Genomic DNA, 22,037 nt, shown 5'->3' on the forward strand with positions numbered 1-22,037 from the left:
AGTTCCATATGGGGAATTATGCATGAGCATTTCTGGGAATCTGGACCAAAATGTATAGTTTAATACAATGCACCTTGTTCCTGTGACAAAGAGATGACGTGGCCCCAAGACCAAGCACTCTGACTAAGCTAGTGTATGGTTTGCCTTCTCAGCTGGCGCAGCAGGCAGCCACGTGAATGGAACACTTAACCTGGAGCACTTCCTTGGCATTTCACAGAGAATTAGGGCCATGTTCCTCTGACAACTGGAATGATACAGACCACTTTGGCTGAAATGTTATTGCTTCCTGTCTGTCTCTTCTGTCCTTCACAATAAAGAAGAATTTAAGTACATTTGTAGTTATATCACCTTTCTGGAGTGATGCCCATTAGTTCTGGCTAAATCAAATATATGTTGAAGTACATTATACTAGAGCATGCTTCCAAAGATACGCTGAATCTATCTCTACTCCACTCCAATTCATATAGGTGTACACACGCACAGATTCTGCCTTCAGGTACACGACCACATCTCCTGTTCATGCCTGTTGCGCACACATAACTGAGGACAGAATGTGACTGGGTGGACAGGGTAGATAACACTGTCCAGCAGCTAGCGATGGGGACGACCAATGGGCTACTTGGTTTCTAATCCTGATTGTCAGTCAGAATGTGCCAGGTTGGGTAAACCACGAGGACCTGATTCTGTTCTGAATGCTGCTGATGTTAGATCATGGGAACTCCAGTGGGTACTTTGGGTTCCCAGTCTGAGATCAGAATCAGACCCTGAATCTTTATATGTGACAGCTCTTTAGTGTCATTTCCCGATCTATAACTGGGGGATAATTATTTCCTAACATAGTAAGGCATTGGGAGATCCTCAGATCAAAGGTGCTCTTCAGATTGCATGTTCTTTGGGGCACTGTGTGGGGTGTCCAGGACTGTAAGCCACCATTTTATCCCTCCTGCCTCAGCAAGAGGGAGTTTTTCTTGAGGAAGCTGGGTGTCAGCTCCCTGACAGTGCCAGCTTGACAGCCACTCACACATTTTCCCCTGGGCTCTGTCCACCCCTATTTTGCCTTGCAGGTAAACACTTGGTGTACCCCAATTTCCGGACCCCTCAGAGACATCCCTCTGTAGTGTCCAGCCCCCGTCACTGGACACTCACAGTAATGACCAGGTCTGCTACTCTCAAGGGAACACTATGCACACTCCAGCTGGTTTGATTCAGCTGAGTATCAGCTCCAATATCACAGCCCAGCACTCCGATTTATTTATAGTGACAACAAATCAGTGCATTATAAAAGAAGAGAGATTTCAGAGATAACAAACAAGGATAATGGGAACAGAAATGGTTATGAACAAAACGAAAGTAACACACACTTTCCAGAGACTAAAACTTAATTTTAACGGGTTACAGGCCTTGGTCTGAAACAGTCTCTCACCTCAGTTTTTTCTGCAGAGCTTGATGGTTTCCAACAAAGCAGGATCTCAAATGTTCACAAATCCCCCCTTTCCGCCAAGGGTGTTCTGCAGTGAAATGGGTAACAAACATGTCCTTTTCTTTCTCCAAATATACCCAGATTTCATGGACTTTGTTCCCAGGGTGAGGATGGTTCTCCATGGGGTTCGGACTCCTCTGTGCTTTCCCCTGCTGAGTTCACATCCCTCTGTTGGTTTCCTCTGTAAATGGGATTTCCATTGTAGTGGCTTGCAGTGTTTAATTTACACATGAACCTAGGCAGACAAGTAAATTCACATTCCTTTGTTTAGGAAAAACGTATTTGTCAATCCTGGCCGAGAACACAGATTCTAAAGTGTATTTTCAGTACGTAAATGCAGCTTCTTAAATACCACCCATACACATATCACATAGTGATTATGGGGCTCAGTATGATGAAAGCTTCCATTTGACATCTCACACGATGCTTTCTGGGTAAATTCTATAAAAGCAGTGTGTGAGGTGTAGTGAGTTTGTCAGGCAGAGAGGAGTGGCTGTGGCAGAACAGCGAACTCTTTTCCAGTTGGCTTTGAGAAATTTTTAGGGTCACATAATATAATTTAACATTGTAATATGTTTAGCACACTGTTGACACTATGAAAATAATAATATACTTTAAGTCTAAACCATCTTTACTGATACACACACTGCATTCCCCTATAGATGGTTCTATTTTGATATCAATGGTCTGTTTCTTGCAAACATGGGTCTGGCACTTGCCTATCATTTGCTTTTCTTCAGTCTCCATTTTTTCAAAAGTCCCCTTTTGCTGAGCGTTTGAAAGCCAAACTCACATTTAGCAGCTATCTGTCAAATTTCAGAGTCAAGCTTTCAGACACACAAAATCTGACGACTGTGTATTGTTAGTGTCCAATGGGTGTAATATGTATCCATGTCTGGATACATAGGTAGACTTTAGGGTAAGTGACATGCACGGAAATTTCTGTAAAGAATCCTCTTTAATAGTTTGTTCCTTTGCTTTACATCTGCAGATATTGACAGTGCAAGGAGTCAAGGCACTAGGGAAATGAGTGGGATGATTAGACAGAATGATGAGACGAGACTATGCAGAGGGTACAGTTTTACTGCTTGTTGTGGCTTTAGAAATGATGACATTTTATTGCTCCTCTATTAACCTAGTCTTCACACATTGTTATGAGACTGAATCATATTCTTTCTACTCATGTCCGTCATCTGCAGAGTTGGCAATGTTGGGAAAGAGCAACTATTTATAATGAGCTCTTCAATCCAGCTCTTGAATGGGTCACCATATGGGTCTAGGGTGATGTTGACTGAATAGCAAACTTGAGTGTTTCTTATTGCTAGTCATATTCTGTAACTCCTGCAATTTTTTTGAATGACAGTTCCCAAAATATGGTCTGCAATGAGATAGCACATAGTTTGGTTTATCAGATTAAAAATCCATTGTAACTATACTGAATGAAATTACAACCGTATGCCAAGTACTTTTGAGTTGTAGATATGGTGCACTAGGTCTTAAACTTTGAGAATCAGTGCTCTAGATGGTGTTTATAAAAGAGCTTTCTAAAGTTTAGCTATGTTACTAAAGCTACTTTTCAGAAAACCACTCAGCAAGTAGCAAGATCCTTATTTGTGGCTGTGGGGTTTGTTTATATTTAAACATTAAGAAGTACACCACCAGAGATCTGAGGAATTCATATGACCGATTTAAAGATATTAGTAAACTTCAAAATAAAATAAAATATTTCCAACTCTCAAAAACAGTGTGGGGGGGAGGGGGTTCCTGGTAAAGATAATTTGAATACTCTTTATTACATTAAAAGAGCAAAATGATCTCTGAGGTTTCACAGGATTGATTTATGCGCGAGCACATGAAAGGTTAGACAGAAAGTTTTTAAAAATATCAGCAATTTAGAGATAAAATACTGCTCTCAGATCTGACACTATGCTCTCTCTACAGGTAAGAGATCTAAGTCACAGTTAGATCCTTAAAACAGGCCATAAGTGTGATTTAAGTGGAGCATAAACCCAGTTTTGGACCCCTGTATGAGAATGAATTTTGCCCTACAAGCATAGAACTCCCATTTAACACAAGTGAAAGGTTGCCTATGTCTTGAGCCATCATGCAGATGTGGGAGAAGAATTTTCCCCAGGTGCAGGGATAGTGCTGCTATTGAACAAAATGAGACAGGTAAGAGTGCTGTATGGATGGTTGCTGTTTGTTTTTTTTTCAAATTACTTCCGTGATGCACCAGAAATCTTTATGAAATTACTTGCCATTCCCTGGGGATATCCCCTCCATTGAATAGCCAAATCAAAAGCTTCCCCCCCAGAGAATCCTTCCCACATTTCAAACTGAACCCAATGCATGCTGGGACAAGCATCTGGGAATTTTGTCTGTTCTGAGTAATTACTCATGCAGTGCAGACCTGATCAAAAAGGCTCATATTTAAGCTTATGTACTCACCCATCTATTTCAGTGCCTTGATCTAAGGAGCTCCTTAGAACCTGAGATACAATATCATTTAAATAAATAACCCAGAAGACTGAACTGTGTCAATATTAGGGTGAGTAAAAAAATTCCCGTCAAAACAGTTTTGACAGAAAATTGGGGTTTTGACTAAACAACATTTTTGTCATGAAAAGAGGCTGCCTCCAGAGGAAAATTTTGTTTCTTTCTTTGAAATACTGAACACATGAAAACTGAAAAGCTTTCAGTCAAAACCCAAAATATTTCAGTTCTGAAATGTCACCATGATGCCTCATGGGTTTTGTAGTTCATATGTCCCTGTTCTCTATGATCCAAGATCCCCAGCTGGACTTCATCTCCCAAGATACACTATAGCCATGAAGCACCGTCTCGCCTAACTAAGGGAGAGACTGTGCTACGTCATGAGAAGTGTAGTCCAACCAGGAAGCCCAGCCTATAGAGGAGAATGGAAACGTAAGACACTGCAACTATAATGCCCATAAGGCACGACGGCAGCATTCAGAATTGAAATGTTTCAAGTTTTGGATTGTGATTTTTCACCAAAAACTTAAAATTTTACATAGGAAACCTCCCACCCCCATTTTCTGACCAGCTCCAGTCACAATACATTTCCTTTTAGCAACCTCATCTGAAGACAGGGGACTTATAAATATATTTAACCAATATGCTTTTTCTTTATCATTTCATAATAATTTGAAATGTAATCACCTTGGCTTTTCTCACTTCTTGCTGCAGGGAAACTGGGTATAGAGGTATCCCACTTTTTCTCATTCATTTGTGTTTACATTTATTCCTTCAGTAGAGGATTTTCCAGCTTGCTTCAATATTTATACATAAGCTGATGCCTTCCAGCCACCAAGCAGAAATAACGAGTGTCTGACAGCAGAACACCATGCCATTTATGAAGACTAGTTTCAAAGGATAGCAGTGTATAACAACATAATTTATATTCGCTAACACATTAACATTCCAATAAAAAAGTAGTGCTCTCTGTACTTTTGAAGTACACAGCAATAATATTATCATCATCATAGTTAAAGCATTATCTAGGCCTGCCAGAATCATTTGCTTACAATCTGCAATGCTACATTCAAATGCTCTTTTTATTCTAATATACTTTTCAGAGTAATTATTTGCAATTTAGCATTGGGTTCATATTTCTTCTTGCCTCACCCTTCTGTTCTCTGGTGCATGGAATTTAACCAACAGTAGAATCTTTGCTACTTTAGGTCCTGATTCTGCAATTGGATCGGCAGGAATACATGCTAGCAGATCTAGTTGCGTGATTGAAGCCTTCTAATGTATCTAATCTATCTTGTCTAGGTATCATCTGTCTAGGTTCTTATGTATCCAAGCACCCCTTGGGAACAAAAGGCCGACTTCAGCCCTTGTGTAAGTGGGCTCAACCCCATTAACTTGAATGATTTAGTTCTAGGGCTGGATGTGGCTCCCAGTGTCTATTCAATGACAATGGAATCTGTGTGGCACTGCTCCCAGTGGTGAATTAAGACAGGATCAAATGGACCAGCTGATCTGGTTCTCATGGTCCAAAGTAATTTCCCCAGGAACATCACATCACCAATAAGCAGCTTTACAGCAAGCACCCAACATTATTGCCAGCACCTCTGCCCATCAGCAGGCTTGCAACCCCATGTTATTAGCTTATCCAGGCCACATTTCACCTTAATGTATCCCATGTGCCATGGAAATGGTGCTGATTCAGGAGATGTGCTGGCACAATGGAAAAGAAGAGCAGCACATCTGCTACACACTCCAAACAGTGCAGAGGAGACAACAGATCTCCAATAATCACCTTTCTGAATAGGTGCTGCTGCTGATAAATTTCAGTATGTTAAACAAAGGGATGGGTTTATGCTGGAGAAAAGGTAAAAGTAACTTGGCTTTAAAAAAATAGTAAAAATATTACTGTCCTTTTAATTTAATAAGGAGGTCTTGTGATTAGGGCACAATCCTGGGAGTCGAATTCCTAAATTCTATTCTCAGTTCCATCTGCAAACTGGGATGGATCATTTCACCTATGACTCAGTTTCCCCATCTATAAAATGAGGATAATACAATACTGCCTCTCAGGGCTGCTGCAATGCTTACTTTATAAAGAACATGCTTTGTGAGCATTAGGCAGTGAAGAGAGGAAGGACGGCTATGCAGTAAAGGCCTTGACAGGAAATCTGGGTTTGATTCCTGGCTGTGGCACATACCTCCTTTGTGTCCTTTGATGAGTCGCTTAATCTCTCTGCGTCTCAGTTCCTAATCTATAAAGTGCGGATAATGATACTTCCTTTCTTTCACCTTTTGTCTTTTTTATCTCTTTTATATTCTAAGCTCTGTGGGGCAGCACATGTCTCTGGATAGGTGTATATTTAGCCCCTAGCACAATGGGGTTCAGAGATTGTTGGGGTCTCTAGATGCTAATGTAATATAAAAACAGATGCAATGTACAGTATTAATGTACAGTGTTATTACTATGTAGCACTCAATTGCAAGGTTGGTGAATTTAGCTGGGCAGAAGTATCATAAATAAGTGAAATGTGAAAACATGAATCACTTATTAGTCCAGATGTGTGAAACTTTTTTCCCCATGACAACAAAACAACCCTTGAGATTTTATTTTTCCCATGATTTTTTTAGCCAACAAAGTCTTTTCCACCCAACATTAAAGAGAGAAAAACACACATTGCATTTTAAACACATTTAAAATCTATTCCTATCTTTGTTTTTTAAATATATTTGGATTCCCTCAGTAATTTAACCAATTACAACCTCAGTAAGATGTTAGACAGACTAGGCTAAATTCATCCCTGGTGTGATAGAGGTGTGACTGGGTGCCATCCCTGGTGTGACTGGGTGCCAGCTCATGCCATGGACCCTAGGTCTCAACTGAGCACTGACAAATTCATAGCTGGAACCCAGTCTGGCTCGCCTGTGTGTTAGTATTGTTAAAATAGGTATTAGAATGATAAGACTGTGTTTATGAAATGCTTGTAGGTTGCTGTATGCATTAATCTCAGTTATAACATCTGTATCCCATGTTATATGGTAATATTTAAGTGTGACTAAATCACCAGACCAGAGAGAAGCATGAATGAGTATGAAACACTGGTTTCCAACAGGAGGTTTTATCTCCCGCCCCAAAAAGGAGACCAATTAACTCCAGACAAAGTACTGTGGAACATCAGAGGCAAAAGACTTTGTTGATTGCTCTCTCCCCCAACATCCTCATGAAAAGGAGACATGCAACTGAATTCCTCCCAAGAGCTGAATTTGCAACTCAAAGCAGAAGGGGGGGAAGGAATAAAAAGCCCCAACAAGGAGGAACTGTATCTTTTATGCTGCTTGGACTCTGAGGGGCAAGAATTATTAAGTATAAGCAAAAGATCCGCAATGCTTGGCCTGAATTAGCCCTAAAGGACATATAGAGTTTGCTTATTCTAGACAATTCTATTATATTTTGAAATTTAAGATTGAAACTCATTTGTGTGTATATAGGTTTACCTGCTTTAGCCTTGTATGTAACTCTTATTTCCTTTTCCTAGTTAATATATCTTTAGTTTATTATAGGACTGGTTACAACCATTGCCTTTGGTGTGAGATCTGAGATGCAATTGACCATGGGTAAATGACTGGGAGTAATCTGAATATTGTTGTGCTCTTTGGTGTAACGGACCGTCTATCAAAAAGGTAAGCTTACCTGGGTGGCAAGATAGATCTGAGTACCCAAAAGGACTGTCTGTGACTGTTAAAGCGCTGAAGGAGTTTACACTTGATACTTGGTTACTGAAATCTAAGTACAGAACTCATAGTCAATTGGTGAGTATGAGGGTTTGTGCCTGCCACTTAACAGGCTGCCCTGAGGTTGGTACTCATGCTCTTGAGCCATTGCAGGACAGTTTGACAATGGGTGTAAGCAGCTTAACTCCATGGAAGTCAATGGGGTTTCACCAATTTACACCAAGGCTGAGTGCAGCCTGCATGGTTCCTGCCACTGGGCATGTCAGACTTTTCCTCATTGCTCAGTGTTATTTAAAGATTTATTTTTTGTCGCTGGAAGAATTTCCTCTTTGAAGCGTTCAATCCACAGAGAGTTCCCCTGCTGAGATTTTGGAATGTTTTCATACCACACAGACTGCTATCCTTCTCCCTAACAAATGGAGGTAAAAGGAGAATGAAAGAGCACAAGAGAGACACCGTCCTCAGCAGAGCAGAGAAAACTGTGAAACAAGAAGAGAGGTGAGCGAAGGGCAAGAGACATAAGTAAAGCAGAAGCATCAGAAACAAGAGATGAGCAGGCAGGGTTGTGTTAAAGGTCTGACAAGAACTGGGAGTGCACCTGAAATCAGAGAGGGTTTGTTCCCCCCACAATCTCTCTGCTTCTCTGAACTAAACCCAGATTCCAAGAGTGTTGGATTTTGAACCTGTTGGAATAGGTATAGCTCGCTAATAACACTTATCACTTATCTAGGTCTTTTTTAAAAAGTGCGTGTCAAAAATCAGGAGCAACATGTGAGAGTTTTGGGCTTTGTTTTTTTGCTCTATCTTGGCTGCATTTACTTGTAATCTATCCATCCATGTGGATGAAGGAAAGAGGAAAGTGAGGAGTAGAGGTGCAGAAAAAACGACCACATGCCGATTTATTACCCACTTTACCCCAGACTCAGTAAATTGGGTACATGGAAGGAGTAGTGGGAGGAAGGTGTGTAAAGGAAAAGCCTGTTTTCCCAATGACTGATTCTGATCTCATTTAGGGATAAATCAGGAGGAATCAAAATGTAAAAGCAGCGTGAGTGAGATCAGAATAAAACCCTTTGGGCCTGATCCTGCACTCTTTCCTCAAGCACTGAAGGCAATTGGAGTTATGCCTAAAGAAAGATTGCACCATCAGACCCTAAAAACCAGAAAGAAAAAATTCTTTAGAACAATCAGTTCTTAGAATGGGTTTAAAAAATTCCTGTGAGTTTTTTAATGCTCCCAGGAGGAAAAGGAGCAATTCTGAGCTCCTGCAAGCCTCAGCAGCCACCAGCTGGCGTTAGAAGGGAACTGCAGCTATGTGACAGCACAGTGAAACGGGGAAAGGGCAATTCCACTGCAGTGGAGTTGAAGGATATTTTCCTTTTTCCAAGCACATGATGGATACATAACAGGGAGCAGCTGAAAGAGAAACACTGGGGACTGGATCAATGCCCCCGGAGTGACTATGTGTGTGTGTGTGTGAGCTGAAGGATGTGAACCAAATGGCAAGAGCCACATCAATTCAGTGAGACTTTATGAGCAACAACAAGCTAAAACAAGTGCTGCCAATGTGTAGGACAGAGGCAGAGCCTTTGGGCATCCGTGAGACGTTGGTAAGATACACCTACAATGGGGCTAAATATGGTATTAGGGCTTGACGGGGGCTTCATTCGTCGGCAGTGCCTGTTCCTAATCTAGAGCGGGTTGCTACACAGTGCAATGCTGCTAGCCTTCTCTCTCTTTTCTCACAGTTTTTCCCTCTTGCTTTTTGCCCGGAAGCCTTTTATGATTCCTGATAATGTGAAGAAATCTCTTTTTCGTGCTCCCTTGTATTTCAGACATAGAAGTAGAAAGGGCCTCTTTTGTCTCAGTCTTGCCTCACTCAGGCTGCACCAGACAGTGCATTGTGCTGTTTTCTGTCTACCTCTAGTTTATGGTCACTGAGGCCAAATTTGGTAAGAGTCTGTTTTAGTTTTGCACATTTCCCTGTGAAGCAATCTGCTAATGTGATAGTTCAGTGCAGAGATCAGTATCAATCTAGCTTGTTGCTATTTTTGATTTGTTCTTCAATAACTTGTTTCTTCGTGTTTTATATACTGTTCTAGCATTCAGAATATTGTTTGGTTTGTTTACGTGTGTGTGTGAGGAAATGGCCGCTCTGTTGGTCAGGAGGTTAGACTTGTGGAGCCTGGGTTAACATTAATATACAGAAGTATATCATGTTGGCATTTGGATTGAACTGTTGATTCTCTACTGCTTTGCAGTGGAGGGATCGTTTTGCTGCTTTGACCAAGATGGCACAGAAGTTGAATATTCTGTTCTGTATTTGAATAGCAGGGGGAATTGATCCAGTTCTGCTCTGTAGCCATTGTTGCTGGAGTTCCTGTGTACATGGAACATTTATTTGTAGCACCGTAGATGCAAGATTCTGTTGGGGTTTTACCTCCATCACTGTAATCTGTTGTTAAAATCCAAACACCCTGAAATTTGTCAAAATTTGGATTCAGAGTTGAAATTTGCAGCCTTATGTCAAAAATGGTCTGAGTGAACATCACTTTGCACATACTGATTCTGCCCTTGGTTACATAAATTGACTTCAATGAGAGATGCATACCTATACCCGAGATGAAATTTGGGCCTGCTGGGAGTATTTTAGGGTTCAGATCATTAATACTTGTTATGATAATTTTGTGCTAAATACCAGCCATCTCAGTCTAGCCCCATTTAACTCTCTTTCCACCTTTAATTTTTGCTGTTGGACATGTTGTGAAATTCATGTCATAAATACTGTACTATGCATTGATATTAAAATAGCACTCTTCTTTCCAATAACCAGTCAGCATTCGTATTCCAAGTCTGCTCAGCAGTTTGTGACTTGAGATGTTGTGGAGATCAGATGTCTGGGTTTGGAAATTCCTGGCATCTTTTTCTGTGATCAGACCAAAAGCCCTCTTCCCCCCCCTCTTCCCTTCTGAAATATCAGAGCTTACAATGAAGATCCATAAGTACAGGAATGTAAACAAAAGACACATAATAAACGTATGCAGTTTCTTTCCCAAATCCATGGAAGAAAGAAAATATTTACAAGGGTCTTCTCTATCCTTTTTCCTCCTCCTCCCTTGCCAGCCTTTTGGAAGAATACTGTATGGAACATTAACTTGAAAGAAACTCAGACAGATGCTTTGCTTAAAGAGGCTCTGCTGATCCTGAACCTGGGAACATCTGAGTTAATGGGAAGTAGTTAACACTTACGTTGATGAAGTGAATGTGGCAGTTTATGATGCCAGTTTAAAGGAAGTTTGTGCAATCTCTGAAACAGTTATGCTGCTATCAAGGTAGAATATTGTACGGTCTCAGACTGCAGTACCTAAATGGAAGGAAAGAAGTCCAGAACAGTGAAAGCAAAAGCTTAAATAGCTTTTGATTAGCAGTAGAATCTGCCCCTGACTTACTACCATTGTGCTTTCTTTAACTATTTGTTGTCAGCTAAAACACCTAGCACACAAGAAAGAAATTTAGACTAGCACCTAGAGCAAGGGACAGCAAGTCAAGAATATTAGTGTTAGGACTAGCTAGAACATCAACACTGACCTGCTGTGCAACCTTAAACAGGTCAAGTAATATCTTTATGCCTCATCTGTCAACCTGTAAAACTCGTATCAGAATGAATTTAGAGGGTCTCAGGAGACTTAATTAAAGTTTGTAAAGTGTTTTGGAGATACCTGGCTAAAATTCCTATATACATGCAATATTTTTTTTATTAGACTGCCAGCTGTGGTAATCGGTGTGTTGGTCACCGATGTTTATCAGTGTAGGCTGCGTGCGTGTGTCCCTGTGTAGATGCTGTCCCAGCTCTGGCCAGGAAACCAAGACGGCTCTCACGATCGAATGAATCGACACGACCACAGATTAGCTGAGCAACGAAGGCACGCAGGCCAGGTTTATTGTGTGCGGCACAATAAGAAGTGACCTACAGAGTATTTTTGGGTCAGTTTCATATAGGCGGTGTTACAATGGCCTCGGCCCAACGGCGGGACTTTCCGCTATCCCCTAGACTGGACGCCGGTATTCCCTCTGACACCCTCTTTTATGCATTGTTACATACACTTTCTGCCCCCTTTGACATAGGTAGTTGCCACCCTCTTGACGTAGGTAGTTGCCACCCTTTTTCGTTAATTGGCTGATTTGGGCAAAACAACTTCATGTATCACCTTTTGTTATTTCTATCCATCAAAGTATCATTTTAGGGAGTGAGTATCTTGGTACCTCCTATACCTGCTATATATTTTAGTAATATTTTGGCAATCTTACAATCTTGCAGTATCAGCACTTTCCTGTGCCAATTTCAGTTAATTTGAGTGACCCCTTATACTCCTGTTAACTTGGCTTTTTCCATTTAGGCCTTAGCTTGTTTTACAGGCCTTAAGCTCTCACTTCTTACTACACCAGCCACCCCATCAAAATGGAAAAAATTATTGCTACTTGTATTTCTTCCCTTTAAAATTCATGTTGTAAAACGAGATATCTGAACTTGCCTGTGATGATGTGGTAAAGAACTGAAAAACACATTTAATTTGTGAAGAAAGAGAGATTTGTTGCCACAGCAAGACCTAAGAGCAAAGAACTATTTGTATGTGCATCAAACAAAGTGGGCCAAATGCTGCAGACCAGTGCAACTCCATTGATTTAACAGAACTTGGTCCAGTAGCTGTAAGAGCTATGAAGTAGGCAGGGGATCTTATCTTACTGACTCTTCAAGGCATAACTTCATCTCTGATGTTTTCAGAAATGCAGTGATACCTTATAATGACACATGCATTATCTTAGAAAAGGCAAGGCTTTTACAGGGTTGATGGAAAATTCTATGGGCCCTGATTCAGCATAGCACTTAAGCATGTGCTAATCTTTCAACATTTTAGCAGTCCCATGGAAATCCATAACCAGAAATAGATCTGTTCCTTTTTCAAGAGTTTCCCTGATTAGAAATAAAAGCAAAAGCATTTCAAAAGTGAACAAATATTCACGGGCTATGGTAGCTGCGCTCCCAAGTGTGTTACTAGTTTAGTAACCTATCAAGACCATTTTGCAGCTTGCATGGCAAGTGCAGGCAATTCATTTCTGTGACACTGTCAAGACAAGAACTGTTATTAAAACAACGATGACTGATGTGGTGCTACTCTTCCCTGACTTCTTTCACTATGGGAACCCTCAGTAATTGGAACAGTGCTAAAAAAAGGGGGGGGAGGGGTCCTTTCTAGTTTGTGAACAATGCCAGTAGATGCCTTGCTCATTCCTCTTGCTTACAGAGACCAGATTTGTTGGTAACCAAAATAGGACAATTTTGCATGGCTGAGCCAGCCAAGTAACAGAAATCTGTCTGACCTCAGGGCTGAGCTGTAAGATAATAAGACACATGTTTGCTTCTCATTGGAAGTTAAATTCAATGAGCCACAATCTCTGGTCTGGTTTGGTGCAGGACTAGGGAAAGGAGCAAAGGTGGATTGAAGATACCTTTGTGGGTCCCCTGATCCTGAGGCCAATTGGCTATGGGGTCAATTCACAACATAAATGAAGCAGTCTTAGGGCTGCTCAACTTTACAGCTGGTTGCCCACTGCTCCAAAGGGGTGCTCTGGCAACTGGAGGTTGCCTGGGCACAGAGATGCTCTGGTGAAACCCCATGTCTCCTTTCCCCTGGCTATGCTTCTGCACTGGCAGGCAGGGAGGGTGAACAATGGCATGGAAGCTGCTATGTGCCAGCCGTACACTACTAGAGGATTCTCCTTGACAAAAGGAATCCTGCACTAGGCACTTAAACTGGCTTTTAGGCTGCTTTGTGCAACTTCATATGACACAAACAAAAATGAACTGCTGTCTTATAAGAATAATTTTTTTGTTAGCCTCAAAACACCTATGACACAGATAAAGGTACAAAACCAACCAACCAAACGAACAAACAGCAAACCCCAAGCAAAAATAGAGAAGTTGTTCTGTTCTCTTCAGGTTTGTTTACTGCTCCTGTCACCATGGTACATGAGTCTCGTACAGCACTAAGAGACATGCATAAATGCCAAACTATTAAACTGTTCTACAACTATGACTGGGGGATGCCTGAGTGGGGAGAGCAGGCAGTCTATGAGAGGTTACGTCTCTTACCCACTGGACTGAGGAATGAAAATCTTGGAGAACCACACTCCCTGAGACTATAAACCAATCTCCTTGCTGATTACTGATGGAATGAATGTCATGCTTTGTCAGTCCTATGATTAATGTCTATTGGCCCTGTGAGCAGGTCATCTTCAGCTCTAGTTGTTCAATATGTGATGTAGTCACATATTTTTCTTATTTAAAGTACTTGCTATGACTTTAAAGAGGCTATAAAAGTTGAAGTTGTTTTTACTGACCTACCATTAAATGACAATGCCATATCTCCTGTTTCTTAGGGTCTATATCCTGCCATCAATGAGCGACAGGAGTGTGGAACTTAAAGTCACATCCGCTGTGGTTCCATGTGTGGCTCAATGGCAAGATATGGCCCTAAATTCTTATGAATTCTTGCAGGCTGGAGAAGGGGGCATTTTGTCTAGGGATAGAACAATAAGACTAGTGTCAGTGTATAAACAAGGAATTATGTGAGTCTTCTGAATGCTAGTTACCAGCAGAACCTCTGTTCCTCAAGATATAGTGCACTTCTGTAGATGGCACTCAAAACAAAACATGGGGGAGGCTTGTGGTGTCTGGAGTTAATTTTTAACCTTCACTTTGATGTAAGCACCAATCTGCACATCCAGTGGACAGCAGCTAATCTGTGTGACCAGCCCTCGCTGCCTACGAGTCCAGTGATGATTTTCAGGGTGTTTTACAAAGAGGAAAAGACACATTCCCTGAACCAAAGAACTTACAATCTTAGCGCTACAGGAGAAACAAGGCAAGATAAGACATGGCCCAGAAGTTAAGAGAAGGGCTAGAGGACAGCAAGGCACCAAGAATTCCTGGAAAAAGTAGCCTTTACGAAGGATTTTGAAAGGGAAGAGAAAAGGCACCTGACTGACAAGTAAAGGGAAACTGTTTCAAGTGTAGGGACTAGCAAGGGACTCCAGGGAGTCCACTGTGGACTTCTCTGTTGCCATTGCTTTCGAGTGGAAGGTGCTCAGATACTATGGTGATGGGCATCTGTATAAAACAGAGAGAGAGGAATGTAGAGAACAAGTAGGAGGACATGACCATAAAGATGTAGAAGGGGGCAAGATTATTTAGTGTTAGTGCTTGTTTGGTAAAATACATGAAGCTGATGGAGGGATTCATAAAAGGAAGGGTTTGTTCTGAGCGATGAGAGGGGACAACCTGCAGGGGGAGAGGTGAGACGTGGTGGAGGCAGAGAGGCGATTGTATCAGTTCAGGTGAGTGAGTTCTCAGGCTTAGCGAGAATGTTAGTAATGGGGAGATGGCTGGAGAGTGGGAGGACAGCCTGCTGCTGTACAGCCACCAAGTCACTCATGCCAAGGTAGCAGAAACAATGCCTAAGGGGGGAATGCATAGTTAAGTACCATTTTAGCATGCTGAGGATTGTGATTGAGGTCAAGTCTCCTCTTACATGTGTATTCTCTGCCCATGTGCTCCTTTTTCACCTTATGTAGCGGTGACTAAGGAAGTGGGCACAAAGTACTCAGCGGAGAGGGCAACACTCACCACTGACCTATACTTACACACACGTCCTCTCCACGCACACTCTCAAGATAAATTACAACATTGTATACTGAAAGGTTTACAAGGTCTTGTGGCCTAAGTGTCATGTTTCATGCAAGTTTCAAGTCCACCCAGTGAATCCCAAATTCTGTTTTGGAGGTGCGATTCCTCTCATTGATTTTTTTAAGTTGGAATCATGTGAATACTGGTTTCCATGTTTCTGGAAGAGTTTTACTAGTCATCACTGCAATGACAGTAAAATGACAGCAAAATCAAAGGCAGAATATCACAAGCATGATCAGAGGTACTGTGAAGAACGAGAGAAATACTGCCAACAACTCTATCATGCAATGAAGAATATTTGGGAGAGTGTTCATGACTTTCATGGGATACACACTTACGTTCAGCATATTTTTGTGTGTGTTACTTCTTTTTATATTCCATGTGCTGAATCACTGTACCAAAGCTTTTTTTTTTTTTTTTTTAAAGCTAGCCCAACTTCTTGTTACTGCTGACTTTCTCATGAGATTTTCATTACCGCCTGCTTCCATTCAGGATGTAAATACCACAAGCAAAGCACTTCTGGGGCCCTTAATTTCGCCCTTCAATGCTTAATAAAATATGATATAGTATCAATGTAATATATCTGTCATGAGGATATCATAAACATTTGGAGTATATAATTTGCTAGTGGCTTTTGTAACAAAACTGAGAGCTACTCCATTAGAACGTCCCCTCAGCACAAAGACCTTCAAAATCTGCATTTTAGGAACGCATGGAAACAAAGATCAGAAGAATACTTCAATGCTACTACAGGCAGTTGAGCAAGCCAGAAAAACAGAAAATGAAAGTAAATCAACAGGGGAAATGATGCCACACAAGCTGAGTCCTGAACAGCCTTCAGGTCTCCACACAGACACACACACAACACCAGCCAATTATGCCAATCCATAACAGTGCATTAAAAACAACAAGAATATCAGCAGGACTACTACATTTGTGTTTTACATAGTACAGTCAGTTCTGTCCTTGCTTGTGGAGAAAGATCTTGGTTTGTTGGTCTTTACTAGAAATATCCTGTGCCAAATGTTTCTGTTAGTTGCCTGTGTGTCACCCCACTGATGTCACTGGGGATGCATGAATGACAGCAAAGCTTGGTCCGGCATCACCAAAGAGAAAAAAACATGAATGCTGGTAATTCAGCTAGAAACTAATAGCAAAATTCTCCTCTGAAATATCCCTGGTGGATTTTTATTGCAATATTCTACTCTTCGGAACTTTCTGGGATATGTCTACACTGGAGCTCTTGGGTGTAAATTGCAGCTGCAAGAGGGACTAGCTGCCCTGGGTACACATCTAGGGTTTGAGAGAGGATTGTGCTCATGGCAGCTAGCCTGTCCCACCATGGCTATACTGCTATTTTGGCAGGCTCAAGCTGGAAATTACACCTCAAACTCCAGTGTAGAGACACCCAATGGTATTTGTATAGCCTCATTACCCTACTTTCTGAGCATCTTGTAATCTGTAACACATCTAGCCGCATAACACCCCTGTGAGGTAGGGCAGTGCTATTATCTCCAGATGGGAAACTAATACAGAGAAGATCAAGTGACTTGCTCAGGGTCACATAGGAAGACTGGGGCAGAGCAAGGAAAAGAAGCCACTTCTCCCAGGTCCTAGGCTGGTTCCTGAACCACTGGGCCATCCATCCTCTCTAACTACTATGTAGCCAAATTTTGCAGCTCAGGTCCATGCCTAGTTTGAACTTTCTGAACCTCAGATTACATTAAAAGTTAAGCAGACCTGTGGAGCCTACGTGATTTTTTTTTTTTTTTTTTTTTTTGGTGCAGCAAACTTTTGCTTGTTATAGGGCTATTGTACTATTACCACAACAAGCAGGTTCTCTTTTATCTATGTGACTTTGAGAGCAGAAGTCTCCAATTCACTTTCTTGCTCATCATAACTAAAGACTGGATGTTGACTCACTTGTGGGTTTCTGTATTGTTAGGGTTATAATCACACATTCAAATACAAATACCATTAAACAAATGCACCAATCTTTTCACTTTTCCACTGTTCTCTGCTTTTTTTTTTCTTTTTAAAAATACAAAACAAGGAGATTGAATGCAAGAACTCCATCAACAGGATGTTAAATTTGAAAATTTAAGCCTAAGAACTCAGGACAATTTTAACACAATTATATTGGACACAAATCATGGAATACTTTGAACAACATATTCAGTCATAAAAATGTAACAGAAACACAAAGGAATGAAGCTAGTAATGTTGATGTGAGAGCTTTCCCTTTTTTAGAGAGTTAAATTTTGTTGGCAAACCTCCATTGACTTCTTGTTCATTTCAATCCTCTATCTTAACATTACATTGACATATATTTACTACTGATATTTGTTATAATATCCTCTACTGGTCTGATCTGGGTACTGAATGAGAATTAAGCTAATTCATAGATTTGTCATGCTGCTAATTCTATGTTTTAGAGCCAAAATTGTGACAATTAACCAGGTCATGTAGTTTTTCTTTTCAATTTTCAAAATACAACAAAAATGTTTAGTCTACTGACTTTTATTAACCGCCTGCGTAATTGTATTTTTCAAAACATTCTGGTTTGGTTTTAAAAGCATTTGAAATTGCCTGCCAGTTGCAGTTTTGGATCTCCCATAAGAACTGAAGCTATTTGTGCTGATGTTCACAGCCTACCCCTGCAAGATTTAGAATCAGCTTAGGGCTCATCTGTACTACAAAGCAAGGATGGAAGAACTGTTTGGTATGATGCAGCTGAAGAACTGCTGACTCAAATGCACAAATATGGTAACCAGTCGCCCTAATGGGGGGTCCTGTCGGCGTTAATATACCCCAGACCTTTTCAGATATTGGGTACAATAGCAAGCTATGTAAACCTCAAGCTCAAAGTTAAGCATGGAAGGCACTGTAAACACTAGTCCCTAGGCTCTAGCCCTTGGTGAGTTCACTGTAAATGCTCCCCAAACATACACTGACTAATAAAGGATTCACTAGGGCTGGCAGAAAATAAAGTGTGCAAATGCCTTAGGTGCAAATATTAGTGATGACTTCTAAAAAGAAAGTCCAGAGTAATTCCTAACTAAGCCCTTATGGGGCAGACCAATAGAAGGCTATCTTTCTCCCTCTACGCTTGTTCAACTCCACACTTCTTTTGGAGGGAGGCAAATTTTTAGGTTTTGGTATGTCAAGGCTTGTTTCTGGCTCCATTGTTACATACATCATTTGGTCATTACACTGAGGGACTTTCTATATTTCTCTCTACCCATCTATCTATACGCTTATGTGACCTCATTCACCATATTATGTCAGCCTTTTGTCGCCTCGCTGCCTAATCACACTGATGGTCCACATCCTCCACTTGGTAGCATCTCTTCCTATGGCAGCAGCTATCTAGGGAGAGGTGGTGTCTCTGATGTGGGGAAGAATCAGAGCCAAGAGAGGGTACTTGACAGGTCAAATCCCAAATTCAGAGCTTCAGCACCTGGAGACGTGGACAGTCCAGTCCTCACCAGAATCAGTCAGTAAGCCGACAGCTCTGCCAAGGTGTCAAGGAAGATGGCAATGACTGATCAGCCCTCATGTCCTTCAGAAAGAGAGTGAACAGTAAGCTTGAACAATACAGAGACTGAGATGCTTCGTACACAAAAGGTGTAGCATCATCATTCTGTGGTATCATGACAGACAGTAAGACCTTACTGGTACACAAAGAACTGTCCACTGAAAGTGGAAAGACCTTTTTCATAAACTTGGTGCCCCTTCCTCCATCCACCTAAAGAAGCCAAGGTGAGGGGAGAGAGAAGAGAAAGAGTTGGGGCAGAGCTCATAGATCCTCCCATTAGTGATCTAGCTGCTTCCATCCAGATGCCCCAGAGGTCATTATAACAATCGCTACAGCATCTCTTCCCAGCCAGGAGGAGAAAGATAAATTTCAGCTGAAACATTTTAAAGTGCAAGTTGACCTGTGTTATAGAGTGAGACCAACAGCAGTCAGATGGGTCTGGAATCTATCAAGAACTAGAGTAAAAAGCTGAGCTAAAAAGAGAAAGTTAAGTTCATCCTTGGAAATTTCACAGAAACAACTACAGTTTGAGAGATTCAGTTGGCCCTTGAAGATTTCTTTACACAGTAGCAGGCTGTGAAATACTACATCTAGGATACTACAGAGAAAACTGCAGTTGCCTTTGAATTTATCCTGTGGGCATGCAGGCAGAAACATCTGCAGGCTTGCAAGAGGAGCTGACATTGTCTGTTGCCGAGGAGAAATAAAAGGTAGTACGAGGTAACCCATTTGAGGATATTGTATTTTTTTTTTAACCCTTAGATAGCCCATGTCACCATTAGGCTGTATCTCATTGTCATTCTGTCCCTGGACCATTTAACAGATCACTGTTCTGCTCCATCAACTTATTCCTCACAGCATGCCAGCAGAAACGTCCATGAGATACTTTCTCTGCATTGTTACTACACCTGTCTGAGCTTTTGCACATGCCTTAAAGGCACAATGAAATTAATGGGAGTCTTCATATTGACTTCTGTGGACACTATGGTATAAAGCATTACTGAAGATAATCAGCAAAATAACTAACTAACTAACTAATAAAATAACTAATAAAATACCTAGCAGGATCGCAGCAGCTGCAGCAAATCTGGTCTTCTCTACTGCAGCTGACTCCAGGTGTTTCAAAGAATGAAGCAAGATTCAGAGGAAAAATGATGGGCCAAATTCACCCCTGTTGTAGCAGCACTGAAATAAGTGAAGTTACACCAGTGAACAGTTAAGACACATGGACGTAATATATGCAATTCAAACAATCGGAAGCAAAAGGAGAATAGGACTCACCCGTGCAAAGACGATTTTGACTTATAAAGGAATAGGATGACTGCTGGTCATCCACCTCAAGTTTATAGACGGGAGAAGGCAAGGTAGTTTTTGTTTTTGAAGTAAAGGCCTATAATGAAGTCTTTTACATTTTCCAAGTTTCTCCTGAAATAATATTTTCCTTTAAATAATTCTTGCCCTGTGTCTAGGACTACAAGGGCATAAAAACAAAAGCATGCACAGCCCAGCATTACTATAGCAAAGCTATGTAGGAGTCCCTCCAGATCAAATCAAATTAAACAGCATGCCATGAACTAGCCTCCTCACAGCAACACTGTATAGAAGACAGTGTGCAGTAAACCTGCCTCCGCATTGGAAGAATGTCTAGCATGTATGTCTCGCAATGTGAGAACCTACAAGAATTTGAATAAGCATTCAAATGTTTGAATGCTTAACAAATGTATGGGACCTAAGCCCCAGACCTCCCTGTCTCCATACCCATTGTTCATGCCCCAACACATCCTGCTGACTATCTTCATTCCCTCTACCTGGCATTGTCGCACTGGTGTTTTCCTGCTGCCTTTGTCTGGCACCTATGGGGATGGAAGACTTAGTTTCTCTTTTCATACCTTTTGCTGACATCTCTCTTTCCTCTCCTCAAAACAGGCCATCAAAACCAAGTCAGAATGGCTTCTGCTGACGCTACTTAGTAAATGAAGAAGGCTAAGGGATACCACAAACACCATGTAATTTTAATCATAGCATAAAACCCAATCAATGCATCTTGAAGTTTGACAATACTGAATGTAAAGCTGGACTGAAATTTTCATTGATATAGATTATGCCCAACTGCAATGAAATATTTACTATTGTAAACATTTCTGCAGTGTAACAAAAGTATTAAAGGTATGAGATTCATTGAAATAGGTCATGCTTAAGATTAAATGCTCAAAACTTAAGGAACTTTAATGGGGAATTTATATCTCAATGACCATATTTCACCTTTTGTCTCAAAGAGAGGCGCTCCTTCCAAATACGATAGGATCAAATTAATCCCTTATTGTTAAAGCATAGCATCCCAGTCAGGCTAGCACCTGGCTGGGCCTTGACTTTGGGTGAGAAGTGTTTAAGTGATGGCCAGCCACGCATTTCTTACCAAAGAATTTCAGTGTGTTTCCTATAGAAATAATCCATACAGGCGTTGCACAGTAGTTGGGGACAGGTTGGTACATGACAGCAGTCTCGCGGGAACTTGCACACAAAGCTGGAACTTACAAGTGGTACTAGTTCTGTGTATTTTTTGCAGCTACTTTTTGCTGTTTTACCCATTGTCGCTCAAAGAATTACTGAGAGTTATGTGCATAATGTAAATGAAAGTAGACTATGAAAGATTTTTGACTCTCTATCCATTCAGCTCTCTCCCTTCAAAGAATTAACTCCTTCTAGAAGTTCAAACACTTTGCAACAGTTTGGAAGCCAGCACAAATCTATTTCCCATCTGTAACACAGGGATAACACCACATTTCTACCTCACATGGGTATTGTGAAGATGCTTCTAGGACAACAATGTTACATGAGTCATTCAGATACTGTGATACTCAGCACCACAGAGTAGCCCATAAAGAGATTAAAAATTCTGTATTCAGTGCAAGGTTTAAATGGTGTGAGCTAAATAAGGCATAGGGCCACACATTAAATGATCAGCATAAATAATCATTAAACAGCTGCCTCATTCCCTTAGCACTGTCCCTCCTGGCCACTGAATGAGGCAGTGATCCTCTGGAAAATTCACT

At 41.1% G+C, this 22,037-nt stretch overlaps 1 long non-coding RNA gene across 1 annotated transcript in view; it reads right to left on the reverse strand.

Moving 5' to 3' along the window:
• Positions 1 to 1,235: 1,235 nt before the first annotated feature.
• Positions 1,236 to 22,037, reverse strand: part of LOC137159138 (uncharacterized) — a 63,673-nt gene continuing 42,871 nt past the window's right edge. Inside the window, exon 3 of the long non-coding RNA XR_010921542.1 lies at positions 1,236 to 1,715. This is a non-coding gene — a long non-coding RNA (uncharacterized lncRNA). The remainder of the gene's footprint in view (positions 1,716 to 22,037) is intronic.

Source organism: Emydura macquarii, unplaced genomic scaffold (genome assembly GCF_026122565.2).
Source record: "Emydura macquarii macquarii isolate MOO-44397 ecotype Brisbane River unplaced genomic scaffold, CSIRO-AGI_Emac_v2 contig_1790, whole genome shotgun sequence".
Lineage (NCBI taxonomy): Eukaryota > Metazoa > Chordata > Testudines > Chelidae > Emydura > Emydura macquarii.